At 46.6% G+C, this 20,603-nt stretch overlaps 1 protein-coding gene across 1 annotated transcript in view; it reads right to left on the bottom strand.

The window, feature by feature from the left end:
• Positions 1 to 7,248, bottom strand: part of LOC140194684 (1-phosphatidylinositol 4,5-bisphosphate phosphodiesterase delta-4-like) — a 29,299-nt gene extending 22,051 nt beyond the window's left edge. Inside the window, exons 1-2 of the mRNA XM_072251940.1 lie at positions 7,192 to 7,248; positions 1,559 to 1,836 (exon numbers count right to left, since the gene is read on the bottom strand). The gene's annotated coding sequence lies outside the window, so the exon portion shown is untranslated. The remainder of the gene's footprint in view (positions 1 to 1,558; positions 1,837 to 7,191) is intronic.
• Between the last annotated feature and the right edge of the window lie 13,355 nt (positions 7,249 to 20,603).

Raw genomic sequence — 20,603 nt, 5'->3', positions numbered from 1 at the left:
GTCACGGACACTCAGGTTATCCTGCCACAGTTCATTGAGCAACCTTCATTATCAGTAAGAACAGAAAGTGATGGGGTTCAGGAAGGGGAAGTCAAGGGAACACACACCAGTCCTCATCTTGGGTTCAGCAGTGTTATGAATGAACAGTTTCAAATTCCTGGGTGTGAACATCTCTCAATATGCACCAACATATTGATGCAATCAGAAAGAAGGCGCACCAGTGGCTAAATTTCATTAGGATATTGAGATCTGGGATGTCACCTAAGACTCCAGCAAATTTCTACAGCACATTCAAACTGGTTTTGTCACTGTCTGGTATGGAGGGGTCAACTGCATCATGGTAAAAACACTCCCCACCATTGAAGACATCTTATTCCAGGAAATAAAATCTATTTAGAGAAGAGCAACATAGATAAATGCCCTTCAGCCCATCTAGTCCATGCCGAGCTATTTAAACTGCCTAATCCTATTCAGCAGTCACTTCTTTGGCCATTCTCCCAATCTGTCTAATTCCTTCTGTAGCCTCTCTACTTTCTCAAAACTGCCTGCCCCTCCACCAATCTTTGTATTATCTGCACACTTTGCAACAAATCATCAGTTCTGTCACTGACATACAACATAAAATGAAGCAGTCCCAAGACAGACCCGGGGGATCAGGATCCTTCACTCTGTATACCCATGACTGTACCGCCACCCACAGCTCCAATCTGCTAATTAAGTTTGCTGACAACACTATATTGACTGGCCTTATCTCAAATAATAATGAGGCAGCCTACAGAGAAGTCATCACCCTGACACAGTAGTGTCCAGAAAACAACCTCTCCCTCAACATCACTAAAACAAAAGAGCTGGCTGTGGACTACAGGAAGAATGGAGACGGGCTGGAACTGTTAATGGCGAGGAACTTGAAGCTGTTTACCCTATTGACATCAATGGATCTAGGGTTGACAGGGTAAACAGCTTCAAGTTCCTCGCCGTAAACAACACTGAGGACCTCACGTGGTCTGTACATACCGGCTGTGTGGTGAAAAAGGCACAACACCGCCTCTTACACCTCAGACCGTTGAAGTTGTTTGGTTTAGACCCCAAATCCTAAGAACTTTCTATAGGGAAACAATTGAGAGTGTCCTGACTGGCTGCATCACTGCCTGGTATAGGAAATGTACTTCTCTCAATTGCAGGACTCTGCAGAGAGTGGTGCGGACAGCCCAGCACATCTGTCGTTGTTAACTTCCCATGATTCAGAACATGTGTGTAAAAAGGGCCCATAGGATCATTGGGACCCAAGTCATCACCGTCTATTCCAGCTGCTACCATCCAGGAAATGGTACCGCAGCATGAAAGACAGGACCAACAGCCTCCGGAACAAATTCTTCCACCAGGCCATCAGACTGATGAACTCAGGCTGACTTGAGTGTACTCTATATTACATTGACTGTTCTATTTATTATAAATTACTGTGATTGCACATTGTACATTTAGATGGAGACATAATGTGAAGATTTTACTCCTCATGTACGTGATCTTAGAAACAAAGTCAATTCAATTCAATTCATACCATGAATCAAGGTCTAATCACCGGCATTGTTGGCCCCTTGGACAAATATTTTTGTCATCTTTCTTTAAACACTCTCTTGTCCCACCATCCTTCCAAGACTTGCACAGTGCTCAAAGATTTGGTCAGTGGCCTTCCTGAAGATCTTTCATGAGTTGTGCCACACCATCTCATTATCATGCAGGTGCTTGAAAAAGCGGGACTTCTCCCACAGGCAAGATTTCATCTTCTGCAGGTGGCTCCCCTGAGCATGGCTTTGATGTCTGGATCCTCCAGGAATCCTTGTGAGGAAAACAGGTGAGACACATCAGTTAGAGTCATGCTGGGAGGGAAGAGGAGTATGGGGTGGCAGTGAAGGGAAAAAGGAAGGGATGGAGGGGGGAATTAGACAGTGAAGTAGGAGTAAGTGATGGGGAGTTGGGAAAGCAGGGGACAGATCCCTAGAGGAGGGAAGAGTGTTAATGTGCAGGACAAGGCAGGAAATTGCAAAATGAGATAGAACACAATAGCACAGTACAGGCCCTTTGGCCCACAATGTTGTGCTCAACTTTAAATCTACTCTAATATCAAGCGATATATGTGAAACAAAATTTCACTCCCGGATCAACTTAATGTCTTTAATGCTTGCTGTGCTGAAAGAACATGAAGGCAACTTCACCAACTCTCTCTGTCCCTTATGACCCCCATGACTTCAGTCTTAGGCTGACGTGAGAGCATCCTTCAGGAGGGTGAACCCACAGAAAGCATCCAGCCCAGACGGTGTGTGTGGCTGAATACTAGAGATTTGTACTGATCAATTGGCTGGAGTACTTACTGTCATCTTTAACCTTTTGCTCTGGCAGTCTGAGGTATCAAAACTTGCTTCAAGTAGGTATCAGTCATACTGGTGCCGTAGAAGAACGAGGTAACCTGCCTCAGTGATTATCATCCAGTAGCACTTACATCCACTGGTGTTGAAACATATCCTGTTTGAGGACTGATTTTTATTCACTCCAATCTGCCTAACATCACAACAGGTCACAGCTGATGCTTTTTCATTGGCTCTTCACTCAGCCCTGGAACATCTGGACAGAGAAGATACACTACACACAGCAGGATTACATTGACTGTAGCTCAATATTCAACACTACTTTCACATCAAAAGTAATGAATAAATTCCAACACCTAGGCATCAATACCTCCTTGTGCAAATAAGTCCTCAATTTCTTCACTTGTAGACCTCAATCAGTTCAGACTGGCAACAACATCTCTTCCACCATCATCATCAAGACAGGTGCACCACAAGACACTGTGTTTAATCCCCTGCTCTACTCACTTTATACTCATGTCTGTGGGGCTAAGGACAACTCCAATGCCATATTCTAGTTAGCTGACAACACCACTGTTGTTGACTGAATCAAAGCTGGTGACAAATCAGCATGTAGGCGGGAGACTGAAAACGTAGATGAAGTGTGCCACAATAACAACTTCTCACTCAGCCAAACCAAAGAGCTGTTTTTTTGACTACAGGAGGAAGAAACCTGGGGGACTCGGAGGTGGTGACAGTCAATAACTTTAAATTCCTTGGTATTATAATTTCACAGGATTTGTCCTGGGGCAAGTACATGCATGCCAATTTAAAGAAGGCACAGCAGTGTCTTTACTTTCTTAGAAGTTTGGGCAGATTTGGCATGCCATTCAAAACGTTGACAAATTTCGAGAATTGCACAGTGGAGAGTATCCTAACAGGTTGCATAACGGCCTGGTATGGAAACACCAATGCCCAACAATGGAAAAAACTGTAAAAAGTGGAAATACATCCCAGTCCACGACAGGAAAAGCTTTGTCACTCACTGTTGTGCACATCAACAAGCCCTACTACAGGGAAGCAGCATCCATTACCAAGAGCTTCCACAATCCAGGCCATAATCTCTTCTCACCACTGCCATCGGGTAGGAGGTACAGAAACCTCATTTCCCACACCAAGTTCAGGAAAAGTTATTACCTTTCATCCATCAGGCTCCTGAACAAGTATGTGTAACTTCACTCACCTTAATACTGAACTGATCACTGAACACATCCTTTGAACTCACTTTCAAACTCACTTTCTTTAAATTGTCATGTCCTCAAAATTATTTACTTCCTTACTTATTTGTCATTATCATGTTGGGATATTGCCATTATCATGTCCCATCTATTGGGAGCATCCTATAGGCCCCCTGGTAGCAGCAGAGATACAGAGGAGCAGATTGGGAGGTAGATTTTGGAAAAGGTGCAAAAATAACAGGGTTGTTATCATGGGTGACTTTAACTTCCCTAATATTGATTGGCACCTGATTAGTTCCAAGGGTTTAGATGGGGCAGAGTTTGTTAAGTGTGTCCAGGATGGATTCCTGTCACAGTATGTGGACAGGCCGACCATACCAGATCTAGTACTAAGTAACGAACCGGGTCAGGTCATAGATCTCTCAGTGGGTGAGCATCTGGGAGACAGTGACCACCACTCCCTGGCCTATAGCATTATCATGGAAAAGGTTAGAATCAGAGAGGACAGGAAAATTTTTAAATTGGGGAAGGGCAAATTATGAGCCTTTAAGGCTAGAACTTGCAGGTGTGAATTGGGATGAGTTTTTGAAGGGAAATGTACTATGGACATGTGATCGATGTTCAGAGATCTCTTGCAGGATGTTAGGGATAAATTTGTCCTGGTGAGGAAGATAAAGAATGGTAGGGTGAAGGAACCACAGATGACAAGTGAGATGGAAAATCTAGTCAGGTGGAAGAAGGCAGCATACGTGAGGTTTGGGAAGCAAGGATAAGATGGGTCTATTGAGGAATATAGAGAAGCAAGAAAGGAGCTTAAGAAGGTGCTGAGAAGGCCTTGGCGAGTAGGGTAAAGGAAAACCCCAAGGCATTCTTCAATTATGTGAAGAGCAAAAGAATGACAGGAGTGAAGGTAGGACCGATTAGAGATAAAGGTGGGAAGATGTGCCTGGAGACTGTAGAAGTGAGCTAAGTCCTCAATGAATACTTCTCTTCGGTATTCACCATTGAGAGGGAACTTGATGACGGTGAGGACAATATGAGTGAGGTTGATGTTCTGGAGCTTGCTGATATTAAGGGAGAGGAGGTATTGGAGTTGTTAAAATACATTAGGACGGATAAGTCCCTGGGGCCTGACGGAATATTCCCCAGGCTGCTCCACGAGGCGAGAGAAGAGATTGCTGAGCCTCTGGCTGAGATCTTTATGTCCTCGTTGTCCACGGGAATGGTACCAGAGGATTGGAGGGAGGTGAATGTTGTCCCCTTGTTCAAAAAAAGGTAGTAGGGATAGTCCGGGTAATTATAGACCAGTGAGCCTTATGTCTGTGATGGGAAAGCTGTCGGAAAAGATTCTTAGAGATAGGATCTATGGATATCTAGAGAATCATGGTCTGATCAGGGACAGTCAGCATGGCTTTGTGAAGGGCAGATTGTATCTAACAAGCCTGATAGAGTTCTTTGAGGAGGTGACCAGGCATCTAGATGAGGGTAGTGCAGTGGATGTGATCTACATGGATTTTAGGAAGGCATTTGACAAGGTTCCACACAGTAGGCTTACTCAGAAAGTCAGAAGGCATGGGATCCAGGGAAGTTTGGCCAGGTGGATTCAGAATTGGCTTGCCTGTAGAAGGCAGAGGGTGGTAGTGGAGGGAGCACATTCAGATTGGAGGGTTGTGAATAGTGGTGTCCCACAAGGATCTGTTCTGGGACCTCTACTTTTCGTGAATTTTATTAACGACCTGGATGTGGGGTTAGAAGGGTGGGTTGGCAAGTTTGCAGATGACACAAAGTTTGGTGGTGTTGTAGATAGTGTACAGGAATGACGAAGATTGCAGAGAGACATTGATAGGATGCAGAAGTGGGCTGAGAAGTGGCAGATGGAGTTCAACCCAGAGAAGTGTGAGGTGGTACACTTTGGAAGGGCAAACTCCAAGGCAGAATACAAAGTGAATGGCAGGATACTTGGTAGTGTGGAGGAGCAGAGGGATCTGGGGTACATGTCCACAAATCCCTGAAAGTTACCTCACAGGTAGGTAGGGTAGTTAAGAAAGCTTATGAGGTATTAGCTTTCGTAAGTCGAGGGATTGAGTTTAAGAGTCACAATGTAATGATGCAGCTCTATAAAACTCTGGTTAGGCCACACTTGGGAGTACTGTATCCAGTTCTGGTCGCCTCACTAGAGGAAGGACGTGGAAGCATTGGAAAGGGTACAGAGGAGATTTACCCAGATGCTGCCTGGTTTAGAGAGTATGGATTATGATCAGAGATTAAGGGAGCTAGGGTTTTACTCTTTGGAGAGAAGGAGGATGAGAGGAGACATGATAGAGGTGTACAAGATATTAAGAGGAATAGATAGAGTGGATAGCCAGCGCCTCTTCCCCAGGGCACCACTGCTCAATACAAGAGGATATGGCTTTAAGGTAAGGGGTGGGAAGTTCAAGGGGGATATTAGAGGAAGGTTTTTTACTCAAGAGAGTGGTTGGTGCGTGGAATGCACTGCCTGAGTCAGTGGTGGAGGCAGATACACTAGTGAAGTTTAAGACAGTACTAGACAGGTATATGGAGGAATTTAAGGTGGGGAGTTATATGGGAGGCAGGGTTGGAGGGTCAACACAACATTGTGGGCCAAAGGGCCTGTAATGTGCTGTACTATTCTACGTTGTATTTGCACAGTTTGTCTTATTTTGCAGATTGGATGCTTGTCAGTCTTTGTGCGTAGTTTATCTTTGGTTTTTATTGTGTTATTAGTTCTGCTACAGATGCTTGCAAGAGAGAGGTAGCAAAAGAAAGTATTTGTACAACAGCTGTTTATGTGGCAGTAACTCAATGCACAAAAGCATGCAGACGTGATCAGGAGGTTCAGTTGTTGTTCAGACCACACATCAGAATGGTCTAAGTGACTTTGACCACAGAATGATTGTTGTTACCAGATGGAGTGGTTCGAGTGTCTCAGAAACTGATAATGTTGCAGAGTCGTAAAAATGTGTGGGAGAGAACCAGGCCCTTCAGCCTATCTCATCTGTGCTGATATCATTAAACTGCCTGATCACATCGACCTGTATGGGGACCATAGCCCTCCATACCCGACTATCCAAACTCCTAAACGTTAAACTCGAGCTCACATGTGTGACAGGGTTGAAATCTGTTCAACTTAGTTATAAATGTGTTCAATTTTTTTTAAAGAGTTAAAATAGTTTATTGAATGGGAATATTATTTTATATTATGAAGAAAGAACAAATATGTTTAGTTGAAAATTCTGAGAATAGGTGTGCAAGGTATTCTTTTATCATATTGTGTACTGACTCTCCCACTGACTTGTAAAGACTTGCATTCAAACTTCAGCAAATCAAGTGAGCAGTAGTCATGTGTACAAAAACACCTTGTTAATGAGAGAGGTCAGACAAAAATGTCCAGACTAGTTTAAGCTGACAGGAAGGCACCGGTAACATAGATAAGCACTTGTTACCACCGTGGTTAAAGTGTCTCCAAAAGCACAACACATCAAATCTTGAAATGAATGGGTTACAGCAGAAATCCAAGACCGTGCATTCATTGGCCAATTTATTAGGTACAGGTGGCCACTGTGTGTAGTTTATATAAAAAGCATTTTTACCTTCAATTTCTTTAAAAGAATTTGGATTCGAGACTTCTGAGCTCCTGATGATACCAAAAGACTCCTCTTCCCATTTTCTTGATTCTACTGTCATGCCTTTGGACACCGATTTCCAAACTGTGAAAACCCCTCCCTTGCCTCTACGTCTCCCTCGTTCACATCTCTGTTGACGTTCCGACCTCCTCTTGGCTGACCACTCTTGCATCTTGAATTCTTCTTTCCATCCCCAGCCGATCTCAGCCCAATGGACTTCCTTTACTTAACTGTTGGACTTCTATCCACCATGTTCATTCTTTTGCTCAATGGTGTTCTTCCCTCGTTCACTAGCACCTTTGTGGCATCACCTGACCCACACCCTGGCCTCGCTTTGTCGTTCCACACAAGTTCTTCTGCACCTATTGATTTATGCTCATTTTCATTCTCTTCACATAGATTGCCAATTTCATCATCTGATTCTGTCTCCCTGGGATCTGAGCTGCCAGCCTTCATATCCCCTGTCTTGATTTTGACCGATAGACCAGAGCATCTCGAGTCTTCTGGTTCTGCATTCTCAGCGTTCTGCTGGGCCGTGTCTGCTCTGGATTCAGCTGCCTCAGCTAGGGGACCGTTCTTGGCATACCTCCTATGGGCCCACCAGCTGAAGGCAAGGGCAGCCTTGCCAACTGACAGGCCAAGCACCAACAGCGCAGAGGGTTTGCAGAGGTTCATCATTCAGAAATGGCACTTCCTAACTGTCTCAAGGGAATACAGCTGGATTTCCAAACACCCCTCAGAGAGATGCACAGATCTTGGACTCTGTAAGGGACTTCGCAGTTTTCAGGATATTAAATAGTCTCCCAGGGTAGTGACCTGTACCTCAGAATCGACCTCATTATGATCTTGCACGTGACTGTAAGAAAATGAAGTAAGTTGTGGACACAGCTCAGCACATCCTGGAAAACCCCCTCCCCACAAAGACCCTGTATGCACATCCCACTGCCTCGGTAAAAACGTCTGCATACTTCCCACCCCAGGTATTTCCTCTTCTCCCCTCTCCCACTGGGCGGAAGATACAAAAGCCTTAAAACACATCCTACACCAGACTCAAAGACAGCTTCTTTCCTGCTGTTATCAGACTATTGAACAGCTTCCTGTACAATATGATGGACTCTTTATTTCACAATCAACCTTAATATAATCTTGCATGTGACCAACATAAACTGTAGTGTTCTGGACTGAGCTTAGCATATCACAGAAACCAGCCTCCCCTCCATGCTCTCTGTCTATACTTCCCTCTGCAGTCACCATTGTCAAAGACCCCACCCATCTCAGACATTCTCTCTCATCACCTCTCCCATCTGGCAGAAAACTCGAAAGCCTGAAGGCATTCCCAGCAGGGTCAAGGACAGCTCCTACCCCATTGTGCAAAACTGTTGGCAGATACAGTAGGGACAATTAAGAAACTCTAAGATAGGCACACAAACATGAGGAAATCTGCAGATGCTGGAATTTCAAGCAACACACATAAAAGTTGCTGGTGAACGCAGCAGGCCAGGCAGCATCTCTAGGAAGAGATGCAGTCGACGTTTTGGGCCAAAACCCTTCGTCAAGACAAAGAGCCTGTTGTTCCTGGCCTTAATGCTGCGGTACTGTCTGCCAGACAGAAGCAGCTGAAACAATTTGTGCTTGGGAAGGCTGGCGACCCTGATGATCCTCCGGACCCTGTTTACGCACCTGCTGCTTTAAATATCCTGAATAGAGAAATAGAGGAAAGAAACAAAACTTGCAGACCCCAAATTCCTCACCCCTCCCCTACAGATAAGCACAGCAACAACAGCATCAAATCCACACCCCTTCCCTGTAGGAATAATCAGCGACTATAGAGTACTTTAAAAGGTCAAAACAACATCATGAGCAAAAAAGCCTGTACCTAGATGGACTCTTGAACCCACAATCTAATTCATTATGATCTTGCATTTCATTGTTTACCGACACTGCACTTTATCTGATTCTGTTGCATTTATTCTGCATTCTGTTGCTTGACATTGTTCTATCTCAATGCATTGAGTAATCTGCATGAACAGTATGCAAGGCAAGCTTTTCACAGTATCTCGGTACACGGACAATACCAAACCAATCCCAATACCAACCCCTAATACAGAAAGCGAAGAAGGAAGGCCCAGGCCTAATCACTGGTGCCCACTGAAGGTCACTGATGCCCGGTGCAGAAGGGAACCCCCTACAACCCCTATAGGGCTCCCTGTCTCTGTAACCCCTCCAACCCCTTTTGACCTCCCTATCTCTGTAACAGTCTCCAGACCTGATAGACGTTCCTGTCTCTGTAACCCCCTCCAACACCTCTAGACCGTCTTGTTTGTGTAACTCCATCCAATCCCGATAGACTTCCCTGTCACTATTACACCACTCCAAACCCTGCAGACCTTCCTGTCTCAGTAACACCCTCCAACCTCTATAGACTTCCCTGTGTCTGGGACAGTCTCCTCACCCCAGACAGCTCCCTGTCTCTTTAACCCTCCTCCAAGCCCTATAGAGCTCCATCTCTAGAAGTCTAGAACTCCAATAGACCTCCCTGTGTCTGGGACAGTCTCCTCACCCCAGACAGCTCCCTGTCTCTTTAACCCTCCTCCAAGCCCTATAGAGCTCCATCTCTAGAAGTCTAGAACTCCAATAGACCTCCCTGTCTCTCTCATCCCCTCCAGACCCTATCGATCTCCTTCCCTCTGTAACAGCCTGCAATCCCAACACACCTTCCTGTCTCTTAAACCCCTCCAACCCTATTGCACTCCCAGTCTCTGCAACAGTCTGGAACCCCAATGGACATCTGTGTCTCTGAAACTCCCTCCAGACCCCTATAGACCTACCTCTCTCTCTAACAGTCTACTGTGACGATATCCTGAGTTATTCATTATGGACTGTGCTTTTAAAGAGAGAGAGTGTGCGTGCAGCTGTACAGCACAAACAACTTGTTATTGAGAGAGGAGAAGACTGCTTACAGTTTGTTTGGGATTTCTGCAAGGACACTGCCAGCTTCTGAGTTCCTACAGAGAGAGAAGGGAGGAGCTACTTGATGCACAGCTGGTGTTCAGCACAACAGTATTTAAACCAGCATAGTTGCCTGTTTCACAGGACACGCAGACACACTAAGGTGTGGTGAAGTTAGCACTATCCTGTTCAGGTGCCCATGAGTGGGACTGAGGATTGATTGTGAGGGATCGATCTGTGATTATTAGTACGTGAAAGAGCGACACTGTGGCGTCTACCAGTGTGTCTAACTTTTGCCTGAGTTGGCAGACTATCACCTGAAGACGGTGCTCTTAAGTTGGTCAAGTTTGGCTAACTTGTAAGTTTCGGAGGACAACGGGAAGAATTGATGGCATCGGCTTACTCGGACAACCGCAACACCTCTCTCTCTCTCCATCACCACTCAACTGAATACCACGAACTGAACTGATTCCCTTTACCCATCACCGTAAGACTGTATCCATTTAACCACTAGGCTTGAAAAAGCTTGGTTTTTATATCTCCACACTTAGATAAAATCATTGCTAACCTGTTTGATATATCTGAAGTTATATTACTGTATTGCGTAGTTACTAATAAATAGCATTAGTTAACAGTAATACCAGACTCCAAGGTGTTTTCCATTTCTGCTGGTTCTTCAACGCGTCACAAGGTATGTGACACTACAACCCCTATAGGGCTCCCTGTCTCTGAAACCCCTCCAACCACTAGAGACCTCCCTTTTTCTACAAACCCCTCACCCTGTCTCTGCAACAGTCTCCACACCTGAGAGACCCCCTACCTCTACAACCCTATCCAACACCTTTAGACTGCCCTGTCTCTGTAAACCCTCCATCCTCAATAGACTTCCCTATCAGTAACAGCCTCCAAACCCCATGAAACTCATTCTCAGAGGAACACACTCCAACCCCTACATATTTTCCTGTCTTTGTAAACCCCTCCTGTCTCTACAGACTCCCCTATTTCTGTAACTCTTCCAAGCCCTACAGACCTACCTGTCTCTGTAACCCCCAACAATCACTATAGACCACCCCATCTCTGTAACCCCTTCCAGACCCTATCAACTACCTTGTCTCTGTAACAGTCTACAACCCCAATAGATCTCCCTGTCTTGGTAAACCCCTCCAACGCCTAAAGACCTCCCTGTCTCTCTAACCCCCTCCAGCACCCATTGAACTTTCTGTCTCTAAACCCTTGGATTCCCCACGGACTTCCTGGTCTTTTTAAACCTCTACATCCCTATAATCCTTCCTGCCTCTGTAACCCCCTCCAAAATCTGTCAAACTCTGTCTCTCTGACAGCCTCCAGACCCTAGAGACCTCCCTGTCTCTATAACCCCACCTGAACCCCTTTAAACCTCCCTCTCTGTAACCCCACTACAACAGCTATGAACTGCCGTCTCTGTAAACCACTCCAACCTCTATCAACCTCCCTCTCTCTTTAATACCCCTCTGATACCTACAGATTGTCTTGTCTCTGTGACAGTCTCAAGACCCTTTAGACCTCCCTGTCTCTGTAACCCCCTCCAACATGTATGGTTCCCTGTCTCTATAATCCCCTCCAATACGTATAGACCTCCCTCTGACACCCCCTCCAACTCCTATAGAATTCTCTGTCTCTGTAACCTCATTCAACCCCTATAGACCTCCCTGTCCTTGCAACCCCCTTCAGCCCCTTTAGACCTCCCTACCTCTGTAACAATCACCAGACTCGAAAGTCCCCCAGTCTCTGTAACAGCCTCCAGACCCTATATTACTCCCTGTCTCTGTAATCTTCTCCACACCCCATAGACCTCCATGTCTCTGTAACCCCCACCAGACCATATAGACCTCCCTGCCTCTGTGACACCCTCCAACCACCAGAGACTATCTTGTCCCTGGAAACCTCTCAAACCTCCATGGACCTTACTGTCTCTGAAACAGCCTCCAACCCTTACAGACCTCCCTGTCTCTGTAAATCCCTCCAAGCTCCATAGACCTTCTGTCTCTGAGATAATGTCCAGACCTTATACTCTTCCCTGCCTCCGTAACTCCACCAAACACTTTAGATCTCCCTCTCTGTAACCTCCCATCTCTATAACCCCCTTGAACCTTCATAGACCTCCCTATATCTCTAAAACATACAACCCCTTTAGGCCTCCCTGTCTCTGTAACCACAGATCCAACAGACCTCCCTATCTCTATATCCTCCAACACTTTTAGATCTCCCCGTCTCCGTAACTCTCTCCAAGCCCCGTAGATCTCGTCTCTGTAACCTCCTTTGACCTTTATAGACCTCCGTCTCTGCAAGTCGCCAACCCCTACTGACTTCCCTGTCTCCGTAACCCCTCGAACCCCTTGAGGCATCCCTCCCTTGGGAAATACTCCAAGCCCTTTTAACCTCCCTGTCTCTATGACAGTCTCCATACCCTTTCGATCTCCCTATCACGAAACCCCCTCTAGCACCTTGAAATCTCCGTCTCTGCAAACCACTCTAACCGCTATGGACCTTCCTGTCTCTGTAACAGTCACCAGACCCAAAAGACCTCCATCTCTGTAACACCCCTCCAACCCGCGTACACCTCCATGTCTCTATAACAGTGACCATCCCCTACAGACCTCCCTGTATCTGTAACAGTCACCAGACCCTAAAGACATATCTGTCTCTGCAAGACCCCTCACCATCTCTGGAACCGTCCTTATCTCTGTAATACCACCCCCCCAACCATTTATTTAACCCCTCTCTGTACCTGTGACTGATTTCTGTGCTTACATCTCTGTGTCGATAAAGCACTCCTGACTCCACATCACGTGTGGAAGGGTGGAGATACGTCTCTGCCATGGAGGTGCAAAACATTCTGTCCCTCCACTAGCCTGTTGGTCACAATTGGAGAGGGGTGTAGCCCCTTCTTAGCCCCCCTTCCCCCAAATCAGGGTCACATGAACCATGGGAGCAGATGGGGAATGGTTGTATAGGCAGCAGGTGCACAACATAAGACATGGTTATGCGGCCACTGATGTCAGGCAGACAATCTCTGAAGAATATTGATAATGGCTGGGATCGCCCATCTTGCAAAGACACTGCCCAAAAGAAATCAATGGCAAAACAAGTTTGCACACAAGGTGCATGATCGCCTATGTCCTATGACCCAGCACATAATGACGACGCCCCCACACCCACACTATCTCTGTTATCGGCAGCAGACTCCGCACACACCCCATCTCTGTCATCACTATCAGACTCCACTCCCCACCATATCTCCATCATCACCGTCAGACTCAACACCCCACCTTATCTCCGTCATCACCGTCAGACTCCACTCCCCACTCCATCTCCGTCATCACCGTCAGACTCCACTCCATACCCCATCTCCGTCATCACCGTCAGACTCCGCACCCCACCGTATCTCCGTCCCGTCAGACTCCATTCCATACCCCATCTCTGTCATCACCGTCAGACTCCACACCCCACCCTATCTCCGTCATCACTGACTCCACAGCCTATCTCCGTCATCACCGTCAGACTCCACTCCATACCCCATCTCCGTCATCACCGTCAGACTCCACTCCATACCCCATCTCCATCATCACCGTCAGACTCCACTCCATACCCCATCTCCGTCAGACTCCACTCCATACCCCATCTCCGCCATCACCGTCAGACTCCGCACCCCATCCCATCTCTGTCATCACCGTCAGACTCCACACCCCCCACTCTATCTCCGTCATCACTGTCAGACTCCACACCCCGCCCTTTCTCCGTCATCACCGTCAGACTCCGCACCCCAACGTATCTCTGTCATCACCGTCAGACTCCACTCCATACCCCATCTCCATCACCACTGTCAAACTCTACTCCATACCCCATCTCTGTCATCACCATCAGACTCTACACCACCCTATCTCCGTCATCACCGTCACTCCACACCCCACTCTGTCTCCGTCATCACCGTCAGACTCCACACCCCACCTTATCTCCATCAGACTCCACACCCCACCCTATCTCTGTAATCACTGTCAGCCTCTGTAACCCACCCCATTTCTGTAATTTCCTCCTGATTTCTGTTGTGACGAAAGTACACATAGACTAAGATGTTGACTGTCCTGTGCTATCACCAGTGGGATCAACAGTTGATCTGCCACCTGTCTTCAGAAGAGAGAGAGATAAATAAGACAATGGAGCAGCATTTGGAAATGTTAATGAAGAGACAAGAGAGTTTAACGGAAGGAGACACCGGTCTGCGTATTGTCAAGACCGGCTCCTTTAAAACCCTGAACTGTTTGAAGTGATGGACAGGCGATACCCCAACAGGGGGGATAAAAAGGGACAGGTTCGCTAAGGCAACAGACACCACTCATGACACCACGAGGTAACGAGACCCTGGAAGCGGTGCGCCCCCACAAATCGGTGGGAGTTTTGGAGGGCTGTCGCGGGACCAGCCATAGACGCACAGGGTGGAAAGATTCAGTCGGCGGGAACCTGGTGTGTGTGTCCACCCTTGCCTCGGTGCCGGGTTCACCGCAGAGGAACGATCGTATCTGAAAACAGAGGGGTCACAGTCGGTGACCTCAGAAGACATTACAAAGGGCTCGCCCGAAAGCTAACTGCGAGGAATATCAAAGGTCTGTTGAATCCGATTTGAATATCAGCATTCACTCTCTCCCCAACGGCACGACGGCGATTACTGCGAACTGAACTAAACTGAACTCTGTCACTTATGATTGATCATTTTACCCCTAGACTGCGATAGAGCTTGATTGATCCTCTTATCCCAGTTCTGTGTACGTGTGTTTATTCAGTGCTAACCTGTTGCATTTATATCCTTACTATTAGAGTACCGTGTTGCTTATTTCTTTAATAAAACTTTCTTAGTTCCAGTAATCCAGACTCCAACTGAGTGATCCATTTCTGCTGGTTTGGCAACCCAGTTATGGGGTACGTAACACTGTAAACCACCTTCCTGTCTCCTTAGTTCCTCCCTACATCCATCCCTATCTTTGTAACCACCCTCTAACACAACCACCTCTGTCTTTATAACCCACTCCTGCTTTCATATTCCTCCGTTTCAGAAATCACCTCCAACCAGCACAGCTCTCCCTATGTCAGTTACCCTCGCCAAACCTGTACACCCCTCATCTCTATTATCCCTTGCCATAGACCCCTCTCTCTATCTGTAACCCACATCAGCCCCTGAAAACATCCTATCTCTGTAACACTGTCCAGTCCATACACCTCTCCCTTCCCCTACAAACCACTCTGGCCTCTACACCCTCCGTATCCCTGTAATTCCTACAGACCCTACACCCTCCCCATTTTTGAAAACCTCTGCAGTCCCTATACACTTCTCCATCTCTGTAACCCCATCTCCAGCTCCAACAACCCTCCCTATACTCCTTCAGCATCTGTACCTGTCCCTAATTCTGCAAAATTATGCAGCCTTCACACCTCTCTCCATCTCTGTGTAACCCCTCCAGCTTCTACACTACTCACGGCCTCTCTAAACTGTTCCAACCGCTACACCCCTCTCCATTTCTGTCATCTCCTCTGGCTTCTACATCCTTCCCTCCCACTGTAATCTTCTCCAGCCCCAATACCTCACTCAATCTCTGTAACGTCCTCTGGCCTCTACATCCCTCCTAACCTGTCATCTTCTTCAGCCCCAATACCTCTCCCAATCTCTATCCTCCTCTGGCTTCTACATCCTTCCCTATCTCTGTCATCTTCTCCAGCCCTAATGTACCCTACAATCACTCTTCCTCTCTCCTGCATGACAACACAGTTCATCTCTCTTCTCCTCTATTTTCTCCATTATCTCCATGGTCCTAGCCTATGTGGAGATAGTGTGCTGATCAGCAGGGCCCCGTGGTGCCAGTTGTTTGGACAAATCCCACTATGCTCCTTACCTCAGGTGAGGGGAACTGGCTGGGTACCTACCTGGTGATGGTCTGGGAGAGCAGCTTGTCCCCCAGAATGGTTTTCATGGCTGCACCATGACCTTCTGCTGTTCTATGCTGCAGTGGTTCTCCAGGGGCAAGATAAGAGGGTAGGGAGAGACCTGGAATCAAAAACCACATAATGTTGACATGGAGACCAAGCTTCTGTCTACAGTGAGGGGACAGCAACGGAGTCCTCTGCTTCACAGGAGAAAGTCACATCCATCAGATTCGTCCACATTTATGGGGACCTAGACCTCAAGTCTGTCCACTGGTGGGAAACAACTCTGGTATTGGAATTGGTTTATTATTGTCATTTTGACCGAGATACAGTGAAATGTTTGCCTTGCATACTGTCAAATCATTACACAGTGCAGAGGTAGAACAAGCTAGTGTGGAGATGTCAGAGATAATATTTTTTACGCAGAGAGTGGTGGATGTGTGGAAAATGTTACTGGGGTGGTGGCAGAAGCAGATACATCTGGGACATTTAATAAACTCACAGATGGACACACAGATGATAGAACAATGGACAGTAGTCTGTGAGAGAAGCATCAGTTTGATATTAGAGTAGGTGAAGAGGTTGGCACAACATTGTGGGTGAAAGGCCTGTACTGTTCTTTGATTTGTGTTCCAAAGTGTAAAAGCTACAGAGAAAGTACAGTGCAGGCAAACTATAAAGTACAAGATCATATCAAGGTAGATTGTGAGGGCAAAGGCCCATCTTATGGCACAAGCTTTGATCTGGCAAGGTGCATTCATCATGCTTTGCTAAGACCATACCAAGCGTACCTGGTCATCAGTCTTTGAAACTCTCTTCTTCAAAGGAGAGTGAAAGCTTAACCTTTGAATATTTTGACAGCAGAGATAGACCGATTCTTGATAAGCCGGGGGTGAGATCAAAGGAGGATCGGCGAAGAGGAAACCGTGAGCTCCAACTTGTGCACACTAGACTGTTTCATTAGAATGGGCCTTTTCTTTTCTCCTTCCTTTACTTATCCTTTGGCCAAATTCAGAATTATAAAGCTGAATCTTTTAATTGTGTGTGGTGTACTGTCTGTTATTGCGTGGCACTGATTTGTAACAGGGTAACGAATCACGCAGCATCCACACAAACAGGAGGAGGTTTTAGGGTGGGCTCGCACCTCAATCTCACACGTTCGGCAAAGCCGGAGATTGTCTTCTCTGGAATTACGCAGCCGATGGAACCAGAATGTTTCAGTACAATTAAACCCACACCCATAACTTCCACTGGCAGTTCGATCCACACTCACACCACTCTCTGAGTGAAGAAGTTCCCTTTAAATACATTACCTTCACATTGAACATATGACCTCTAGTTCTAGTCTCACCCAACCTCAGTGGAAAAAGCCTGTTTTCATTAACCCTATCTATATCCCTCATAATTCTGTATACTTTTATCAAAACTCTCCTCGTTCTCCTGTGCTCCAAATTGTTAATCTACTCAACATTCCCATCTCAGTCAGAATATGGAGTTAAGGTGATCATTCCATTAAGTAATGAAGCAGGCTCAAGGAGCTGAGAGGTGGACTTCCAGCCTATTTTATATGTTCCCATATAATTTCCAATTGACACAGCCTGTGGTGGAGTTTCCAACACACAAGATTGCAAAAGGTTGCAGAGGCTTGCAGACCCATCCAGCACCATCGTGGACACTGGCCTTCTCACTATCGAGGACATCATAAAGAGGTGGAATCCACCACGAAAGGCCCTCACAATCCAGGACGCGCCCTGTTCTCATTACTGCCATCAGGGAGGAGGTACCGGTGCCTGAAGACACACACAATGATTCAGCAACAGCTTGTCCCCCTCCACCAGCAGGTTTCTGAATGGGCCATCAACCCAGGAATACGATTTTATTATTCTTTATATTGTACTGTTTATTTATATCATTTATGGTAATTTTTATGCCTGTACACTGTACTGCTTCTGCAAAGCACTATATTTCACGACAGGTCATGTAGCAGTAGCGTAGCAGTTAGTCTAATGCTTTACAGCATCAGCGATCACATTCCTGCCGCTGTTTACGAGGAGTTTTCACATTTTCCCCGTGATCACGTGGGTTTCTTCCCACGTTCCAAAGGCATGTGGGTTAGGGTCAGAGACTGTGGGCGTGCTATGCTGATGCCAGAAGCATTGCCATCGACACTTGTGGGCTGCCACCAACACATCCTCAGACTGTGTTAGTCACTGTCACAATACGGCACAATTCACTGTATGTTTCGATGTACATGTGACAAATAAAGCCAATCTTTACATTTTAATTGTAGTAACAATAAACACGAATCTGATTTTACAACAACATTATTGAAAGAGGACTAATAACATTGTATTTCTCTTTCATAGGGGATAAATCAAGGAATGACAGGCCAGTTTGTCTAAAGTGAGCCTTTTTATGATTTATTAATGTTTTTGACAGGGACTGTAATGTAGATAGTTACAGATGATACAAAAATCAGCCATGTGGTTGACAGTGACCTTGGAATCAGAATCAGGTTTATTGTCAGATATATGTCATGAAATTTGGTGCTTTGTGGTAGCAGTGCAGTGGAACATCTTCAAAAATTACTAAATTACAATAATTTAGTAAACAAGTAAATAAAAGAATACAAGATTATATGTATGGGTAAAATATTTAGACAGATAGATGGATAGATAGATACATAGATAACGCCAAAGAGGAACAGTAAGGGGTTCATAGACCATTCAAAAAATATAACGGCAAAGGGGAAGAAGCTGTTCCTTAAATACCGAGTGTGTGTTTTCAGACACCTCTCTACTGGCCCTGCCCTGTATGATGAGGATACTGCCTTCCTGAGGCACCAGCTCTTGATGATGTCCTCCGTTCCGTATAGGAATTGCCTGTGATGGAACTGGCTGAACCAGACATTTTGGTCAGCAGAGACCAGTTGGGCTAAAGGGCTTGTTTCTGTGCTATAACCATATGCTATGAATATGGTACGTAACCAAGTTTCTACAGATGTACCATGGAGAGCATTTTAACTAGTGCATCACTGTCTATTATGGAGCAGCCACTGCACAGGATCGGGAAAAGCTGCAGAAAGCTGTAAAGGCACAGACACTGAAGTACTAGGGACAGGACTAGGGTACAGGGTGAGGGCTAGGACATGGACACGAAAACCAGGAGCCCGGAACAGGACTGGACAAGACAGCTAGGAGCCCGGGCTTGGACTCCGAGCCAGAAACTGGACGAGGACCCAGAACCTGGGTCTTGCCTCTGGCTTGGACTCCAGAACTTGGCAAGGACGTGACTTGGCTGGCAGGCAGGATGAGGCTGGAGACCAGAGGCTTGAGGCTTGGGGTCTCGAAGCTTGGTTTGGGGCTCGGCTAGAGGCTTGAGGCTCGGCTCGGCTACAGGCTTGGGGTCTTGAAGCACCTCCTGGTGAGGGCGTGGATCACCTGAGCAGGGCGCAGATCTCCACCCAACGGTGGCAAGGAACAGGAAGGGACAGAACCCACCACAGGTTAATGGCAATATGGCCTGGCTTACCCGACAGAGGCAAGGGACAGGAAGGGACAGAACCAACCGTAGGGTAACGGCAATACGGCCTGGCTTACCCAACGGAGGCTAGGGACAGAACCAACCATAGGGTAATGGCAAGACAGCCTGACTTACCCGGCGGAGGGAAGGGACAGGAAAGGAGCTAGGTACAGGGTGGCTCCAAGATAAGACTTCAGGTGAGATGAGGTGAGAGTTACCAGCAAGACAAGGCAAGGCTTCAGGCAATGCAAGGCGAGAAAAGAACTTCAGGCGAGGCGGGAGTTACCGGCAAGACAAGGCAAGGCTTCAGGCGGGGAAACAGAAGGCAGGGGAAGGGATACAAGGAGTAAGGACAAGAACAATCCAGCAGCCACGCCCTGGTCTCTGGAGGTATTTATGCAGCTAGCCCCAATGAGAATCAGCTGCCTCAATTAGTGCTCAACAGGAACAGAAACAGGGTAGACCAGAAAACCTAGAGCAAGGGTCGATGGACTGGACCGTGAACCGGAATGCGGACTTCACAGACTGGACCATGACAATATGTCCCGTCGGCAGTGTTCTTTAGTGGAGCCCTGTTCGAGGGGTAAGTAAGAGGAGGTGTTTGAGAGTTGTCGCTGGGTCTCAGCAAGGTAGAGGTCAGTACACCAGGTTACGAAAACACCTCCTTTATCTGTGGGTTTGATGGTGAGGTTTGGATTGGCACGGAGGGAGTGGAGAGCCAAACATTTGATAGGAATGAGGTTGGAACAGGAAAGAGGAACGTCAAAGTCTAGACAGTTAATGTCTTGTCAGCAGTTGGCAATGTAAAAGTGTAGATGGGCAGAAGATCAGGGTGTGGTGTCAAGGACGAGGTGGAGTGTTGAAGATTGGAGAAGGGGTCATTGTTGCGAGATGGGGATTCCTTGCTAAAGACATAGGCTTGGAGTTGGAGCCGATGGAAGACAATCTCACTATCA

Source organism: Mobula birostris, chromosome 3 (genome assembly GCF_030028105.1).
Source record: "Mobula birostris isolate sMobBir1 chromosome 3, sMobBir1.hap1, whole genome shotgun sequence".
In the NCBI taxonomy this organism is placed as follows: Eukaryota; Metazoa; Chordata; class Chondrichthyes; order Myliobatiformes; family Myliobatidae; genus Mobula; species Mobula birostris.
The sequence above is the reverse complement of the archived record's forward strand: the minus strand, read 5'-3'. Positions and strand labels throughout refer to the sequence as shown.